We start from the raw sequence: 18,190 nt of genomic DNA, 5'->3' as shown, positions 1-18,190 counted from the left end.
TATAATATACAAAATATTACATACATTACACCTTCGCATGTAAGAATACAAACATTCTTACAACAAGGTATCAGTACTTGTTTACATTACAAACATTTACATTTACAACATTCTCATTTCTTGGTTAATTCCAAAACTGGGGTTTGACCTAAAGGCAAACCCCTCATCCCTAACCCCCCAATCGTCCTCTCTTTTCTGTGTGTAGGTTGCAGGTACGCAGCTGCAATTGAAGATCTGGAATCCTTGTGCAGAGACGAACAGATCCCCCTTCGTTTCGCGGATTTTTCGGAGGACCGTGTGCACGTCGGGCGCCATCGTCCCATCAACTTTCACTCAAATTTGCAGAACAGCACCGTCTCGACATTTTACTGCTAATTCCAGGTCCGCAGCTTCATCCCGTATCCCTATCTCTGTTTATAAGCGAATCTTTCCTACTTTACATGCATTCTTAGTTCAATCATTCTATCTACATTCTTTACAAAAGAGGGTATCCTTGATGTTTTAACCCTTGAAACTCATTTAGAATCCAATCTTGCATTGTGTGGGATAAGATCTTGTGGGTTTTAACCCCTCTTTTGAATGTAAAGTCTCTCCTAAGTGAAAACCATCAACCCTAGTGACTCTCCCTTCTCTCTCCTTGGAGTTGGGGAGGGGAGAACGACTAGGGTTCGATTTTTCTGCTTTACAATAACACACTAGGATAGTTTTAGTTACTAAAAAAAAAAACAATGGCAAGGCAAATAATGAGGGAAGATGTTGAAGAGAAAGGCAGTAAACTCAAAAAAATGGGCAATGATTTCATTTCATAATTAATAAGACAATGATTGTTAGCAAAATCAAATAGTGATTTCTTATATGAAGTCATTCATTTGCCAACAAAAAGCAGACATTTTAGAAAATAATAGTCATGACAATGATATTTGCCATACAAGAATAATGATTTATCTTATGCAAAAGCACTGAGAAGAAGATTGAGCAACATAGAAATCAAAGGACATTGATTTAGTATTCATGACAATGATAAATCAAGAGTATTCTTAAATACCAAAAAGCATAGCATGAAGGATACATGGTCTTCTAATTGAGGAAGCTAAGACTCAACAGAGGATGAAGTCTCTAAAATGAGAACATGCACAAGTCTGAAGCAATTTTTGTGATAGTAAATATGAGAATAGTTGCAAAGAGTAGTATAGAGACCATTTTTTGAGACTCTTAAAGTCATTTCAACATGTGTAGAAGGTTCCCAAAGGATGCATCTACATTCAAGAAGTAGTTTGAAGTTTTTATGACTTAGTTACAAGTAGTTTGAGGGGTCTTTATGACCCCTAATCAATTGAATCTAAACCAAGGTAGTTGGATGAAGCAAAGGCATCATGGAGAGGAGATTTAGAGGTGGCTTGATGAAGTGCACAATAAATAGAAGAAATTTAGGAAGGGGTTAGTGAGTTGTCCAAGTGGTGGAGCAAATATAGAGGTAGTCTGAAGACTTTTTTCACCTACTTCCAAGTATCTGAGAGCATAAATTAAAGCCTTATCCATAGACAAGTCAAAGAGGGGAGTTAAAATTAATTAATGTTGCAGTTTGAGGCAATTTGAAGAGTCTTAAAGTGACATTTTTAGTTACATCTAACCCATCAATAGAAAGAAGACTTCTTCAACCATCATATGTAGGGATACTTGTCATCTCTTTCAACATCACATGTTGCAGATCTTCAAGGATGTAAAAAATTATAAGTATTCAAATGTTAAGCTTTTAAAAAGTTAGTTCTTGCTTTGATTTTGCAACCATTGTAGCTATTTCTAGCCCTTTCAAGCAAACTAATAGACTTGCAACTAATTTTCAATCACTTAGTGACTGCTCTAGCATTGTAACACAATTTTTAAGCAATAGAAGACAACTTTATTTAGTTCAAATACTTTGTATTACTTCTTTGTATCAGTTTGAATTATATGCCTTATATGTGGTTGTTTTCATATGTTTAAATCAATTTATGAGCATATTTTTTTGTGTTTTACTTTTAAAACCTCAAAATATGCTCAAGATGCAAACACATGAATAGATTTTGGTACTTTCATGCAAATCATAAGCTATGAACAATCTTGTGCAGTTGTTCTATCTAAAGGCAACATATAAAAACATCCTCCATGTAAAATACTGATATATGAAGTGTTGAAAATCATATTTTGTTCAAAGCATATGGTTATGTTGAATCATTGTAAGTTTTATGCAGGAGGGTATAGAACTAAAATCAACTTTTGGTGAATCACCTAGTTAGTAGTAGGAGCATTTCATCTTCAAAAAGTCATTTTCATTTTTTATTTTCCCCTTTTCCCAACTAGTATCCAATAGTGTATAAGTCTAATTTTCCCCTAAGTGGATGGTGGTGAAGCAAATGCTACAAGGGCCTTGCCCTTTCCTTTCCCCTTGTTATTCTCTTTAGCCTTGTTCAACACCTCACTTGAACTTTGTTTTACAAATTTAAGAACATTGATATTATTATTTTCAAGAATGTGTGTCAAGTGATCAATTTGTTTCTTCAAACGTTTATGCTCATCATGAGTCTTTTACAATAGACACATTTAACTCTCTCTTTCTTAGACTTTCCACCATCAGAAGATTGGGTCTCATTGGTTTCTTTTGAGGTATCTTGTTTTTTATTCTTCTTCTGATTATTATTCTTTTTTTCTTATACTTATCGTTACTACTTTGTCTTTTTTGTTATTTTGTGCCTTGGTTGGAAACCATGGTATGTGACTTAGAGTATTTGAGAGCACCCATTTGGATTAGGTCATCTTGCTCCCATGTGAGAGAAATAGTAAAATAATCCAAGGATGACATGATAAATTAAGTCTCAAGTGCACCCTTAGTAGCATAGAAGGTGGAAACAAATACTAAGAGAGTATACTAAGAATCAATTGTTCATCTTTATTTTCAATTCCACATTTCTTTAATTGTAGCCTTATTGATTTCAATTTTGGTCTGCAATATCAGAAAGAGAAAAAAAAAAAAAAAAGATAGTAAATTTGATCAAGACCATATGGATGGAAAATTCTCATCTTTATGTTTCCAACGATATCGTGTTCCCTAAAATTGACACCCAAAACAAAAGGTGTGAATTTTTTTTAAAAAAATTGTCTTGTAGGAACGATTTTTCTAGGATAAAAAGTTTTAAATCTAATTTAATTTTTGAGAGATCTACTCATTGTATGTAGAAAATAACAAAAATGAAAAAAAATTGATGCAACAAACAAAACCCATAAAACATTTTTCAATGATCTAGTAAGTAGATGATGAAAAAATGAAATAAATTCAACCTTCTACTAGCCAAAAAATGGGCATGCAATGCTTTTTGGATAGTGATTTTTGTTAGATTTAATTAATATTTGTAAATATAATAGATATCCAAGTGGTTTTTAAGGGCTGAGAATGAAACCCAAAAACCATTTTTTGATTTGACTTGCAAAAGACATAAATCAAATGCAATATAAAAAACACCTCCAATCTAAATCTTTAATTTTTGAGCTCTAATTTTGGTGAAATTAAAGCTAAATTTAACTTTATTGAGCCTTATAGATGCTATTAAACAACTAAAAAGCTACCAAGATTGCAAAAATACTACAAACACCTGGATTTTATAAAATATATGCTTAAAAACCCCAAAGATTAAAAAAAAGTCCTCAAACTTTTATGATTCTCAAGTTCATATGAAATTGCAAGAGAAGATCATTCTAGGCTTTTAGGAAACTTTAGAAAATCTATTAGCCCCTCTTAAATTTCTTGAATAATGAAACTAAAGTTTATTCTTACACTAGAATTGCTTTGATATTATGTTAGAATCTAAAAAGATGAATAATCCAAGATACCTGGTGCAAATGAATAGAAATAAAAATGTGAATGTAAAAGATACAAGATCAAAATAACAATACAAAGTTAGTCTCCAAGAGAGAAATAAAAATGCTACAAAAGAAAAATAACATTAGGAGAATAAAAGATCAAATAGTTGTAGAATGCAATTATAATGCAATAGAAAATGGAATTCCAAGACCAGGTAGGAGTGAGTATATATGAAAAATGAGAGAGAGGAGAGGAGGCAAATATGACCGATGGGAAGGGATCACCATAATAACCTAAAATAGGAAATTTTAACTCCCGTGAAAGGTGTAGACACCTTGCACCCACTCACACTAATAATTTATTCCTTAATCTTAAACAAGTTTAAGTAAAAGTGTAGGAAAAACCTAGGAATAGGAAAATAAATAACTAACTAGAAAATAAAAACCTACACTAACATAGGGTCTATGCCTCTCATGTCATGGTAGTCCCAAATACATGCAAATGTGTGAGCTTGCAACATGTGCAACAATTCAGAGTGTTGGGATTTTCTCAACTCATTACTGACATTTAGTGTCTTACCTGGAGACACTTCCATTAGTGTCATTGTAGCCATGATAGAGGAAATGTCTAGGCCAAATATATTAAGGTTGCAATTGTGTGGAAGGAGTTCATGGAATATATTGGAAGTGGAGTCTATTACATTGGATACTAGGCTATGTAATAGACAAGTTATGCATGATAAGGATTGGTCTTGTTGTGGTTCTATTTGATGTAGAGGTCGGCAGTAGTAGGGTGATAAACCCACACACACACCTCTGGTCTTCTCTTTTCGGCTCTGTTTCACACCTCAATGGTGAAATCAACTTCTCATCACTAACCAGGTTGACACATACTCCTATCCACTTCCTAAGACCTATCAAGATCTTCCACAATGCAAATTTGAAACACAAGACAAGTGTTGGTTTTTGAGGACTAGACAAGCCCATCAGTAGAGGTCTACTGGTACAAGTTTCATAGTTTTACCAATACCAGTTTCATAGACTTACCAGTACAGGTTCAGTGGCTAGTAGCCCAATTTCACTGTCTTTTGGGACTTTTCTCCAAATAACACCAAATAACTCTTACCCAACTTTAGGTTTTAGACACCCTTTTGGGATCACTATCAGATTCAAAAAGATTAGATTTTCCACCCTATTCCTGCACTCTTCAACACCTACTGGGTTACAGGCTAATTGATCAGGTTAGACCAGTCACACAAAAGAGGAATGGAGAATGGGATCACAGGAAGGTTCCAACTTTTCAGGAAGTTTCTCCTATATTCAAATACCCAGTTTCAACACTTCAACTCATCTTCTCATCATTGTTCATTGTTTATTTAAAGAAACTCATCTAATCTAAACCCTCAACCGGTTTAGACTGGGGCTTGGTGGCACTGTACCAACCAACTCCTCTGACCTCGTCCCTCTAGAATCTCAAAATACACATCCCTAACTAGCATTCTACCCATGGCCATCGGATCCCAATGAGTAGACTGCAAGTTAGGGCCTTACTTGCATTATAACCCTTGAAAATGGAGGGTTTCAACCTGCAGAAATTAAACATTTGTAACGTCTATTAAACTCTACTTTGAGAGGTCAAACCTAGCGCATTAGAAAGGTGTTTTAGAGTTACTCCTAACCAAATCAAAACTTCATCAGAAATTCTCACACTCTGTATGAATCGTACGGAAAATCCTCTATATGGCGAAATCAAATTTATCTTATTCACTTTCTCCACCAAACTTTACAAAACCCTCGGCATGCCTTCCTATGGTTGTCCACATATATATAAACCTCTTCTAATGTCTATAACCAACTTTTGAATAGTTAGGACCATTGGAGAAGTAGTTGTCATCTACCGACAACTTTGAAAAGTTGCTTGACAACAAATGCAACATTTTGCAATTTTGCAATTTTAGAACAACACCGGTTATTGACTACCAAGACCTTATGGAAACACAACCAAGGTCATTATTTACTCCAACACCTAAGACAACATCCTAGACACACTAACTTTGTCAAAATCCAAATTCCAAGCCTTCATGGCCTAATAGACCTCTAGGTTCATATGCTCACTTGAGAGATTATTGACAATACAAAATAGGCATTCAGTTACATCAAGGTTGATCATTGATCCAACCCACAATTACAACATAAATGAACCAGTGGACAACACCATGTGCTTGAAAATTAGCTATGAAATGAAATGTGCTCTGCACCATACTCCCTAGCCCAAAAGAAACTCAAGTCCCTTGAGTTGGGATGTTTGTAAAGCGAGTTCCTGTCTTCTCAATGGCCTTAGAAGTCATCCACGTAGCATCCTCTAAAGGTTGATTCTTCCATTTGACTAGGTACTCCAAGTAAGTCTTCCTCCTAGTTTGCTTGTTGATCCTTTGATCCAGAATACATTCAATTTTAGGTTTGGGTTGTGGGAAAAGTCCTGCTATTATGTCTGCAATAGAGGAATCAAATTGACCTGCATCACAAACATCATCAACAACACCCTTATATGCATATATATCAGAAACATTAAATATAGGTGACAGTACCACTTTCGGGGGTAGGTCTATTTTGTATGCATTGTTCCCACATCGTTTGAGGACCTTAAAAGGACCTATCTTCTTCATGTGCAACTTGGTGTACTTCTCCTTAGGGAGTCTTACTTTATTGAGATGGATCATTACCAAATCTCTTACTGTAAATTGAACATCTCTCCTTTTGAGGTCTGCTACTTGCTTGTATTTTGCAGAGGTATGAATCAGTTTATCTCTGACTTGTTGGTGTATATCCTTCATGATGTCATCAAAGTTAACTGCCTGAGCACTTCTTCTATCAATATTCTTTGCATCTCTAATTTCAAGAATACCCCTGGGATGTGTACCATACACAATTTGGAAAGGACTTAACCCGGTACTTCTATTCATAGAGTCATAATTAGGAAAATTCTGCCTGTGGAAGAATGGTATCCCTAGTAGTTCCATGCTCCTTGGTCAAGCACCGTAACAAGTTTCCAAGGGACCTATTTATTACCTCAGTCTGCCCATCAGATTGAGGGTGATAAGCAAAAGAGAACCACAAGTTAGTCCCCAACTTATGCCGCAAATTTCTCCAAAATTGTCCTAAATATTTAGAATCCCTGTCCAAGATAATGCTCAAGGGTAACCCATGAAGTCTGACAATTTCCTTGAAGAAAAAACCTGCAATATTAGAAGCATCATGTGTAACCTTGCATGGTAAAAAATGTGCCATCTTAGAAAACCGGTCTACCACAACATAGACACTGTCATAACCTGATTTAGTCCTAGGAAGGCCTAAGACAAAATCCATACTAACCGAATCCCAAGGTTTGGTAGGGATTGGTAAAGGAGTATAAAGGCTTGCATTTGAACTTGTACCTTTTACCTGTTGACACACCACACACTCTAAAACAAATTTCCTCACATTTGTTTTCAATCTAGGCCAAAAATAAAACCTTCTAACCAACTCAAGTGTCTTATCAAGTCCAAAATATCCTGACAAACTCCCACAATGTTTTTCTTTGACAATATTCTCCCTCATTGAACAATTAGGAATACAAAGGTGACTATCCTTGAAAAGTAAACCTTCTTGAAGCATATACTCAAAAAAATCAATACGATACCTTTCATTCATAGCTTGACAAACCTCATAAGCCTCCTTGAAATTTGCATCTTCTTGATACATGTCCTTCATAGCAGTGATTCTTATGCTTTCTAATTGAATCTCTTGGATTACCAAGTTCCTCCTACTAAGGGCATCTGCAACTTTGTTGGCCACTCCCTTCTTATGCTTGATAGTGAATGTGAAATCTTGAAGGTACTCCATCCATTTCATTGTCAGTGATTGAGTTTCTCCTGCCGGTTCAAAAAACTTAAAGCATGGTTGTCAGTGTAAACAACAAATTCCATTGGTAACAAATAATGACTCCATTTCTTAAGAGATTGTACCAAGGCATATATCTCTAGGTCATAGGTTAAATACTTTTGTTTTGCTTCATTTAATTTCTCACTGAAAAAGGCCACAGGCCTACCCTCCCGACTCAAGACTCCTCCAATAGCTTTCTTAGATGTATCACATTCAATAGTGAATACCTTATGAAAATCAGGAAGGACTAAGATGGGTTGTTCTACAATCTTTGTTTTCAAATACTCAAAAGACTTGTTGGCTTCATCAGTCCAAGCAAATTGACACTTTCTTCCACCCTTAATGATATCTATCATAGGAGCACTAACCCCACTAAACTTTCTTATAAACTTCCTATAAAAACTTGCTAAGCCATGGAAACTTTTTACCTCACTTGCAGATCTAGGTGTGGACCAATTGAGGATTGCCTCCACCTTCGATGGATCCATTCTCAGATTACCTTAGGAAACAAAAAATCCAAGAAACACCAATTCCTTCTGCAAGAAGACACACTTGTCCAATTTGACCTTGAACTGCTCCTCATGCAACCTTTTCAATACCAAATCCAAATGCATCAGATGTTCATTTTTATCCTTACTGAAAACCAACATACCATCCAAGTATACTACCACAAAATGATTGATAATTGGTTTAAGAACCTCATTCATTAACCTCATAAAGGTACTAGGGGCATTGGAAAGCCCAAATGGCATTACCATCCATTCAAACAAGCCTTAATTAGTTTTAAATGTTGTCTTCCATTGGTCTCCATCTCTGATCCTAATCTGGTGATAGCCACTTTTCAAGTCTATTTTGGAGTAGTACTTGGCCCCTCCTAGACAATCCATCAAATCCTCTATTCTTGGCATTGGGAACCTATATCTAATTGTTATCTTGTTGATAGCCCTAGAGTCGGTACACAACCTCCATGTCCCTTCTTTCTTAGGAGCTAACACTGTCGGGACTGCACATGGGCTTATACTCTTTCTAATGAACCCTTTCTCAAGTAACTATTGGATCTGTCTTGCAACTTCTAAATTTTGTTCAGGGGTCAGTTTATAGGCTGCCTTGTTAGGTAGGGTAGCACCTGGTATAAGGTCTATGCAATGACTGATTTCTCTTTGAGGTGGTAGACTATCTGTGGTACAGTTTGCAACCATTCCCTTGTCCTTATCTAGTAGGTCTTGAACCTCCTTAGGCCCTACCTTCCCTTTTTCCTCATGGATTTTAGACTGCTTTTTAGGTTCATTCCTAGGCTTGACAATTATGGCAAAACAAGGAGTATCCTTCTCCTTCAAATCCCTTATGAATTCTTTCTCATCCACCAACATGACACCAGTCACAATGTGTTTATCCTTACTATCATCCGGGAGAGGGGTCATGGTAAAATTCTCTGCATTTTTGGTGATGGTGTAGACATTCTTTCTACCCTCATGCCTAGCATCTACATCATATTGCCAAGACCTACCAAGTAACAAATGACAAGCATCCATTTCTACCACATCACACAACACTCTATCCTTATACTCACCAATTGAAAAATCTACCCAAACTTGTTCACTAATCAACACTTGTTGTCCTTTATTCAACCAAGATACCTTATAGGGAGAGGGATGAGGTATTCTTTGCAATTTACGCTTAGTAACCATTTCAATAGAACCTATGTTATCTGTGGATCCAGAATCTACAATGACCTTACAAACTTTACCTTGTATCTTGCAGGTGGTTCTGAAAAGGGACTTCCTCTGAGGTGGTTCTTTGTTGATTGGTTCCTTCAAGAGAGTCCTTTTTATCATCAAGAGCTCTCCTTGCTCTGGGTCTGTAGACTTTGAAGTTGATGTGTGGTAGGAGGTCATGCTCTGACTGTCTTCCTCTTAAATCAAATGTGCTCTCCTTTCACCCCCTTGACCACCATTTCCTTGCTTCTCCGGACACCTAAAGGATTGATGTCCCTCCTGGTTACAAGAGAAACACCTATTGGTGAAAACACTAGGTCCTCTTCCACCAAACCTTCCTCTTCCATTTGCTTTTCTCCCTCTAAAACTACCTCTATTCCCTGATTCTCCCTCATGTTCCTGATTGCTAGTTTCTCCTTGGGTTTTAGGGTATGATCCTCTACTATTGAATCTGCCTTTACCTTTGAAATTTATACCCCTTCCTCTATTATGGTGTTCTCCTCGCCTTTTTTGCTTCTCCTCAATCCTAAGTGTCATTTGATAACACTTATGCACTAATTCGGGATTAAAAAAACTGAGTTCATCTTGAATGTTAAACTTAAGGCCATTCATGTACCTTGCTAGCTTTTGTGTCTCACTCTCTGATATCTTTGCTTTGAGTGTCATTCTATGGAACTCCTCGGTTTAGGTACTAACATCCAGATCTTTTTGCCTCAAATTTTGTAGCTTCTTGTGTAGGATTATCTCATAATCCTTAGGGACAAACTACTTCTTAACTTATGACACCATCCTCTTCTATGAAGTGATGGGGTTCTTACCTTCCACCGTTCTTTCCCTCTGTAGGACATTCCACCAACTGAGGGCCAGGCCTTTCAATTTTGACTTAGCCACCTTTACTCTTTGGTTATCCTTCACCTCCTCATATTCAAAATAGTTTTCTAAGGCCTCAATCCAATCCATGCACTCCTCTGGATTCATCTTTCCTTGAAACATAAGTAATTTTTCCTTTGTGCCTCTTCCACCTACTTTCTTAAGGGCTTCAATGAATTGCCTTTGATTTCTCGGTATAGGTGGTTCCTCTCCTTGCTCTTCTTCTTCTTCTTCTGCTTCCAAGTCTAGGCCAACTTCCTTCCCATCCTGATCCTTCTTCAACTTTGCTAGTTTTGCTTCTATCCTTTTGTTCTTGGCTACTTGCTCCCTCACTATCCTAGGCAATTCCACATTGGCGACTCTAGAGGGTATCTCTTCTTCACCTTGTCCCTCTATTCTATCTCCCATGGTTCAAACTCTTCCCAAGTTCTTCTAGTGATTTGATACCATCTGATGTAGAGGTCGGTAGTAGTAGGGTGATAAACCCACACACACACCTTTGATCTTCTCTTTCCAGTTATGTTTCACACCTCAATGGTGAAATCAACTTCTCACCACTAATCGGGTTGACACACACTCCTATCCACTTCCTAAGACCTATCAAGATCTTCCACAATTCTCATTTGAAACACAAGACAAGTATTGGTTTTTGAGGACTAGACAAGCCCACCGGTATGGTTCTACCAGTACAGGTTTCATAGTTTTACCAATACCGGTTTCACAGACTTACCAGTATAGGTTCATCGGTTAGTAGCCCAATTTCACTGTCTTTTGGGACTTTTTTGGGACTTTTCTCCAAATAACACCAAACAACTCTTACCCAAATTTAGGTTTCAGACACCCTTTTGGGATCACTACTGCACTCTTCAACACCTACTTGGTTACAGGCCTAATTGATCAGGTTAGACCGGTCACACAAAAGAGGAATGGAGAATGGGATCACAGGAAGGTTCCAACTTTTTGGGAAGTTTCTCCTATATTAAAATACCCAGTTTCAGCACTTCAACTCATCTTCTCATCATTGTTCATTGTCTATTCAAAGAAACTCATCTAATCTAATCTAAACCCTCAACCAATTTAGACTAGGGCTTGGTGGCACTGTCCCAACCAACTCCTCTGACCTCGCCCCTCTGGAATCTCAAAATACACATCCCTAACTAGCATTCTACCCATGCCCATTGGATCCCAATGAGTGGACTGCAAGTTAGGGCCTTACTTGCATTATAACCCTTGAAAATGGAGGGTTTCAACTTGCAGAAATTAAACGTTTGTAATTTCTACTAAACTTTACTTTGAGAGGTCAGACCTGGCGCATTAGAAAGGCATTTCAGAGTTACTCCTAACCAAATCAAAACTTCATCAGAAATTCTCACACTTTGTACAAATCGTACGGAAAATTCTTTGTATGGCGAAATCAAATTTATCTTATTCACTTTCTCCACCAAGCTTTACAAAACCCTCAACATGCCTTCCTATGGCTATCCACATATATATAAACCTCTTCCAATGTCCATAACCAACTTTTGAATAGCTAGGATAGTTGGAGAAGTAGTTATCATCTACCGGTAACTTTGAAAAGTTGCTTGACAACAAATGCAACATTTTGCAATTTTAGAACAACGCCTATTATTAACTACCTTGACCATATGGAAACACAACCAAGGTCATTATTTACTCCAACACCTAAGACAAAATCTTAGACACACTAACTTTGACAAAATCCAAATTCCAAGCCTTCATGGCCTACTAGACCTCTAGGTTTATATGCTCACCTGAGAGATTATTGACCATACAAAATAGGCATTTAGTTACATCAAGGTTGATCATTGATCCAACCCACAATTACAACATAAATGAACTAGTAGACAAAACCATGTGCTTGAAAATTAGATGTGAAATGAAATGTGCTCTGCACCACTATCCCATAATCTAGTTTTACAAAATATGGGCAAGAATTTTGTCCTTAAACCAAATGTGTATCATGGGGATCCTTTCAATGGTCATAAGTGTTTGGAGAGAATGTTGGTCTTCATTTTCCAATTTTGACCATATAGATTGATATAAATTAACATGGGGATACATAGGGGGATAAAGAATCAATTTATTCATCACATCTCATTTAGAAATGATCATATTTTTAGACCTATAACTAATAAAGGCATTTGTTGTGGCCAACCATGCTCATCCTAAGATCAATGGGTACTCTCCCAAATTAGTCTTAGGTTGTAAGAACATGAAGTCACTGGGATACTCCTAGGAGTCAAGTGTAATAACCAAGTCCTCAATCCTATTTTTTGGCTTAATAGTTGATCTATCTACAAATTGTAGCAATGTTAAGGTAGCCCTTTATTCATCAACTACAAATTGTTCATTGTTTTCCTAGTCATCATATTTATGGCCATGCCAAGATTAATTAAGATGTTTTAGATAAGTGTCCCATTAATTTGGACATCCACTATAGGGCTACCATGGCCTGAGTATTTAGGGTCAACTAGGATTCCTAATATCATGGTGTCATTGTCATATAATGTGGATAGTTTGGGGATCCTTCCTTTTTTGCCTTGGCCTTTTGAGACATAATTTCTTGATACTTTTAATGTATATTGGTACATCCTTGATTGCTTGGATAAGGGGAATTTTAATGCAAACATAAATTAACTAGCTCGAGGGGTCTATTTTAGGCTCAAGATGATATGTTGGGGTAGGCAACCTTTTTGGAAATGGTGGCTCTTTGCTTGCAAAATCTACGTGTGGTTGGTTTTGCTCAAGCTTCTCATTGTTATTAACTTCAATAGCTAGTTCCTCATCAAAAAACTTGGTAATTTGTGAGTAGGGCCAGTGAGAGTTTTTCCTGAATGTAGATGAACATCACTAATCTTAACCACATAGGTTGGATACTAGATGGTCTACCTAGAGTATAAGCCTATTGAACAAGCTTGTTGTTAGGGTTTGTTATAGGTTGAACAAGCAATCGCGGTGCTCTAGGTTGTGTGACGACATACATGGTTGGGTTAGACATGATTACTAGTTGTTGAAATAAAGGTTATTTTTGTTGTGGGTAAGACACATTTGAATTTTTCCACTAATGGCTTTCTTGCCATTTTTGTGGGCATGGGTATTGAGGGGATTTCCATTGTTGGTTATAGTTAGGAAATTGATATGATTTTTGTTGTGGATGCATCCCCTATTGTGACATCAAAATTAAGGGTGGAGTGTTTTAGTCATGATTGTTTAGGTGTAGAATTCCAAGGTGGGCTACTCTAATTTGAAGCACTTGTATTGCCCCACAAATTGAAGCATTATAGGACAAACAGTCGATATATATATTGTCTTTGTTGCTAGTATTTGCACTAGATAATGTAGAAACTTGTCCTTGTTCATCTTCTAAGGTACAAAAAATTGGTCTTCCTTACATTTCTTCAAAGATGCTATAATGACCTTCTTGCATTTGCAATTGACCTTCTTTTGTTGATAGTGTGTGAAGTATTGTGTCAGATTTGCCTTTGCTTCCTCTTATTTCTTCTTTATATGTAGAGTGTCTAACTATGTTGCAAGATGGATAATAATATCTTCCTTCGTGATTGAGAGAATATTGATAAGCTCTACTCTAGAGACGCCAGTAGGTCTCTTAGTGGTAGGTAGGAGTCTAGATCTATTTGACTATCTTAGAGAGGACTGGGAGTAATTTCTATAGATTTGATAGGTTTCTTTGAAGGATACTTTGAAGACATCCATTTCTATAATAAAGTTCAAGGAATCTATACAAACTTCATTTATTTCTCTCAAGAATACAAACTCAAGAGATTCCAAGGAAAGCTTTTTCTTTCATGATTTATTTAGGTAACATTGAAATATCTCCACATAATCTTCAAGAGGTTCATCCTAATTCTGTGACATCCTAAAGGTATCATCTCACTTCATATCTCCTCTATGAAAATAATCTTTATACTTTTATAGGAATTTTTCTTTCATTGTGCTTAGCCGATGATGGCAAATGTTCTTACCTAGTCTCATAAACCACCACAAAGCAACCTCCTTTAGGGTTTCTAGAAAAAAGGTTGGTGACTATGGGTACTAGTTGTATAATCAAAGCTCTAACACAAAACATCAAATTTAAATAACAGGGTATTAGGGTCCTCCATGATTAGGCAATATAAATTAGGTAAGGTAGATGGAGATATGTTTATAAGAGCAACAACATGCCCCTAGTCAGTAATGTGTCAATAATTGGGAATTCAAAGGTTACTAGTTCAACATGATTCTCTACTTCTTTGTCAGTCATTGTATAGAGTGATTCTTCTACTGTTGTAGATGCAATTGATAGTGTTGATTCCTCATAGGATGTTGAACTCTCTCTTGTTGAACAATGTCTCCTTGATCTTGAGTAGATGGAAGGAATATTTTTAATATATTCCTCTTGCAGCGTCCTAAATTGTACTCCCTTACAATATGGTCCACATTTGGGCCCTCATCTTAGTGTTCATGTCCCATAGCCGGACTAGGACCTTATTCTGCTCATACCATTCAAATCTACCCTCCTTTTCTCTTTGCACATCACATGGCCCTTTTTTTTATGGCCCTAAAATGGGGTAGGACCAGGGCATGACACCTTGGTCCTCTCAAATGGGACCTTAATTTGGCCCCTCCTAATGGTCATAATGAGTTGGTGGGAATGTGATCTCCATGTCGACTTATGTCAAAAAATTAAGATGTTTTTCGATGGGAAAGCATAAAAGGAGGTCCATCCCTCTCATTCCATCATCACAAGAGAATCATAAGGCATCCGATCAATCCATATTCAAGCAATCCATCATTCAAACATTGAAGCATTCATCATCAAGCATTTCTAGATATCTTCAAGGCTGCATATTCTTCATTTACTCATTGTGAAGAAACATTAGATCATTCATATGAAAACATGTGTGTGTGATTAGGGTTTTGTCATGTTCATGCCATTTCACACAACATACATGGTTACATTCAAGAGGCAAAGCATCATTATCAATCATTGTTGATTTGAGGTATACCTTTCCATCATTTATTTCAGTATTTGCAACATTTCATTCAAGGTTAATTCCTAAAATGAGGTTTTACTTAGGCAAACCCCCATTCCCAACCTATTTCCCCTTCTTTCTGTGTGCAAGAACTAGGAACAAAGTTGTGATCTTTAGAATAATCATTATTTACAGTGACAAATCAACCCCCCTTTGGAGTGTGAAAAGTTTGGAGCAGCACCAGGGTGATAGGCACCACGATCCTGACATTTTAGGAGCTCTTTCTGGGAACAAGTCTAAATCTACTTACATTTCTTAGATCCAAGTTTGTGGCTTAATCCCACAATTGTAGCTCACTGTTTATATACATTTCTACTCCAATTTCCAACACTTTTACCCTAATTTCAACAATTCAACTTACAAAAGAGGGTTTATTAATTTACATCATCAAAACCCCCCAATCCAATCAATATTCTCCTTCCTAATCCTTGCTGGTTTGTGACTAGATCTATTGGATTGAAACCCTCTTTTGAATGTAATGGTCTTTAAGTAAAAATTAGCGGTTCCCTTCCTTCTATGGTGGAAACCCTAATTTTTCACTATTACACCTCTATCATCACATGCAATGGAGGATGAGCTTAACAAATGTCTTCTTGCACTTTGTTAGTGAATGGTTTAAAGTTTATCTAAAAAAATACTAATCCTATTGCTAAAAAATAAACTCTCCTAATCAATAAAGCAAACAACATATGAGGAAACCTAACTAAGAGATCCTAAACCTTAGCACCGTCTTTGACAATAGTGCCAAAAATGGCTAACTCCTTCTAATTATAATAGATTGATGCAAAAAAAAATCATCTATAAGGATCAACAAACCAACAATTTCCTTGTCATGTAACCTATTATCTCAGGGTATTCATATAATTATCGATCAAGGACATTTCTTCTTAGATGATGTTGGCACTATATGTGTAGCTAAGGACTCTCTTAGTATTTTATCAGCCATGTATAGGAATTTGACTGAAAGTAACAAATTGAATTGAAAACAAAACAATGCTAAAAATAATTTTAAATTTATAGGAGTGGTTGGGGTGACTAATCAACAACACAATAGTGGCTATGCGTGACTAGTTCCAACGAGATTTAACTATGTTGCAACTCATTATACTCAACTTATCTTATTAGTTGTTAACCATTAGTTATATCAATAAAGAAATTAACTCAATGATTAGTCTACCAAATTAACCAATATTGTAATTATCATATTAAAATGGTGTAGGAAATGGGTGTTCACTAGTCTAAACACACAAACTAGGAATCAAACCCATCCACTTTAACATTCATTAAAGAATACCAATTAGGCCCAACTTCAGCCTTTAAGGAGAGTATAACATTGTAATTGATTATTCTCGTTTGATTTTGATATGATTGGAATGAGAAGTGATGCAAGAACTAGGGATTTTGATAAGAAACAACATAAAAAAGAAAGATACAAAATTGTAAATAAGGAAATAAGCTCAAATATGGAAATGTGATAGATAGAGAAACCTATGTTTATAATCTGGGCCTAAAAGTGGTGGTCACTATAGCTAGGTGCCACTATCCTAGGGTTTTTTTGGTTAGCTTTGATGTGCAAAATCCAGATCAGGATGCTTTGTAGATTGTCCTCTTGAATCTTCAACAAAAAAATGTTGGACACTGTAGTTAGTTGACAATAAACATAGTTTTTCATTTTTTTTGTGTATCTTTACCTGCACTTTCTAGATTTGTAACTCTTTGTCGTCGGATCTATCACCTACACACACAAAAGAAAGGAAAAGTGTTGGGTTGTATATGGGTTTTCCTAAGTCAAACCTCAAGTAGGAATTAACCTTCACCACAACAATGATTAATGGGAAAGAGAGCTCACCCTTGCAAGGCAAAGGCTAAAAATCTTAAGGAAATCTAGAATTGAAAATTTTATACCTTTTCTATGAATTGTCTTGTCTTGAAGCCTCATGAAAGGTTGATGTTACTTGATAGGAGTTCAAGCATGTCTTCATTCATGAAGGAAACACACAAACTTGATCATGGATGCTAAATTGAATGCTTGAATGCTTGAATCTCCTTCACAGCCTTAAAAATGCCTAATCATAATTGATTAATTGGAATTGAATGCCTTGTAGAAATATGTTTGAATGAGGGGGGTGAAACTAGTATTTATACACAACCTCATGAAACATGTTAAATTTTTCAAGAAGATCAACATTGGGGAACACTTTCCTGCTCAACAACTTTTCGACCATTAGAGGTTTGAATTTGGGCCCATTTTGATTGGACCGTGACATTAGGTGTCGTAGATTAGGAGGTATAGGGTGCTAGGTGCAATAGTTCTACAAGAGTAGGGTGCTAGACATAGTAGCTTTGGTATCTTGAGCTAGAATCTTGGTTAGTGAGTAAAGAAAGGTGCTAAGCTTCCATATTTGGTATTGGCTTGAGCACAATTAGTCAAAATTAGAGGAATGGTGGGATAACCACAAAAGTGAGCCCCAAATGAGTGTGAATTGTATGAAGATACAATTTACAACACTAAACATATACAACAAGAATATACACTACAAAGAGAGTTACAATACCTCAAGTGGCCCTTACTTGAGTGTTGTAACCTCATATATCAAAATCGATCTTTAACTTGAAAGTTCGTCATCAACATTCCATCAGGTTTGAGATTCAAAAGAAATACATAAAGCCGATAATAGCTTGCTGATTTGATGAAGGAAACTATGAGAGGATCTAATGATTGATTGATTGATATATTCTAGGTAATCCTCCAACTTTGATAGGATCTAAGGTTTATAAATGAAGGCCGAGAGTTAG

The sequence above is a fragment of the Cryptomeria japonica genome, chromosome 2 (genome assembly GCF_030272615.1).
Source record: "Cryptomeria japonica chromosome 2, Sugi_1.0, whole genome shotgun sequence".
In the NCBI taxonomy this organism is placed as follows: domain Eukaryota; kingdom Viridiplantae; phylum Streptophyta; class Pinopsida; order Cupressales; family Cupressaceae; genus Cryptomeria; species Cryptomeria japonica.
The sequence above is the reverse complement of the archived record's forward strand: the minus strand, read 5'-3'. Positions refer to the sequence as shown.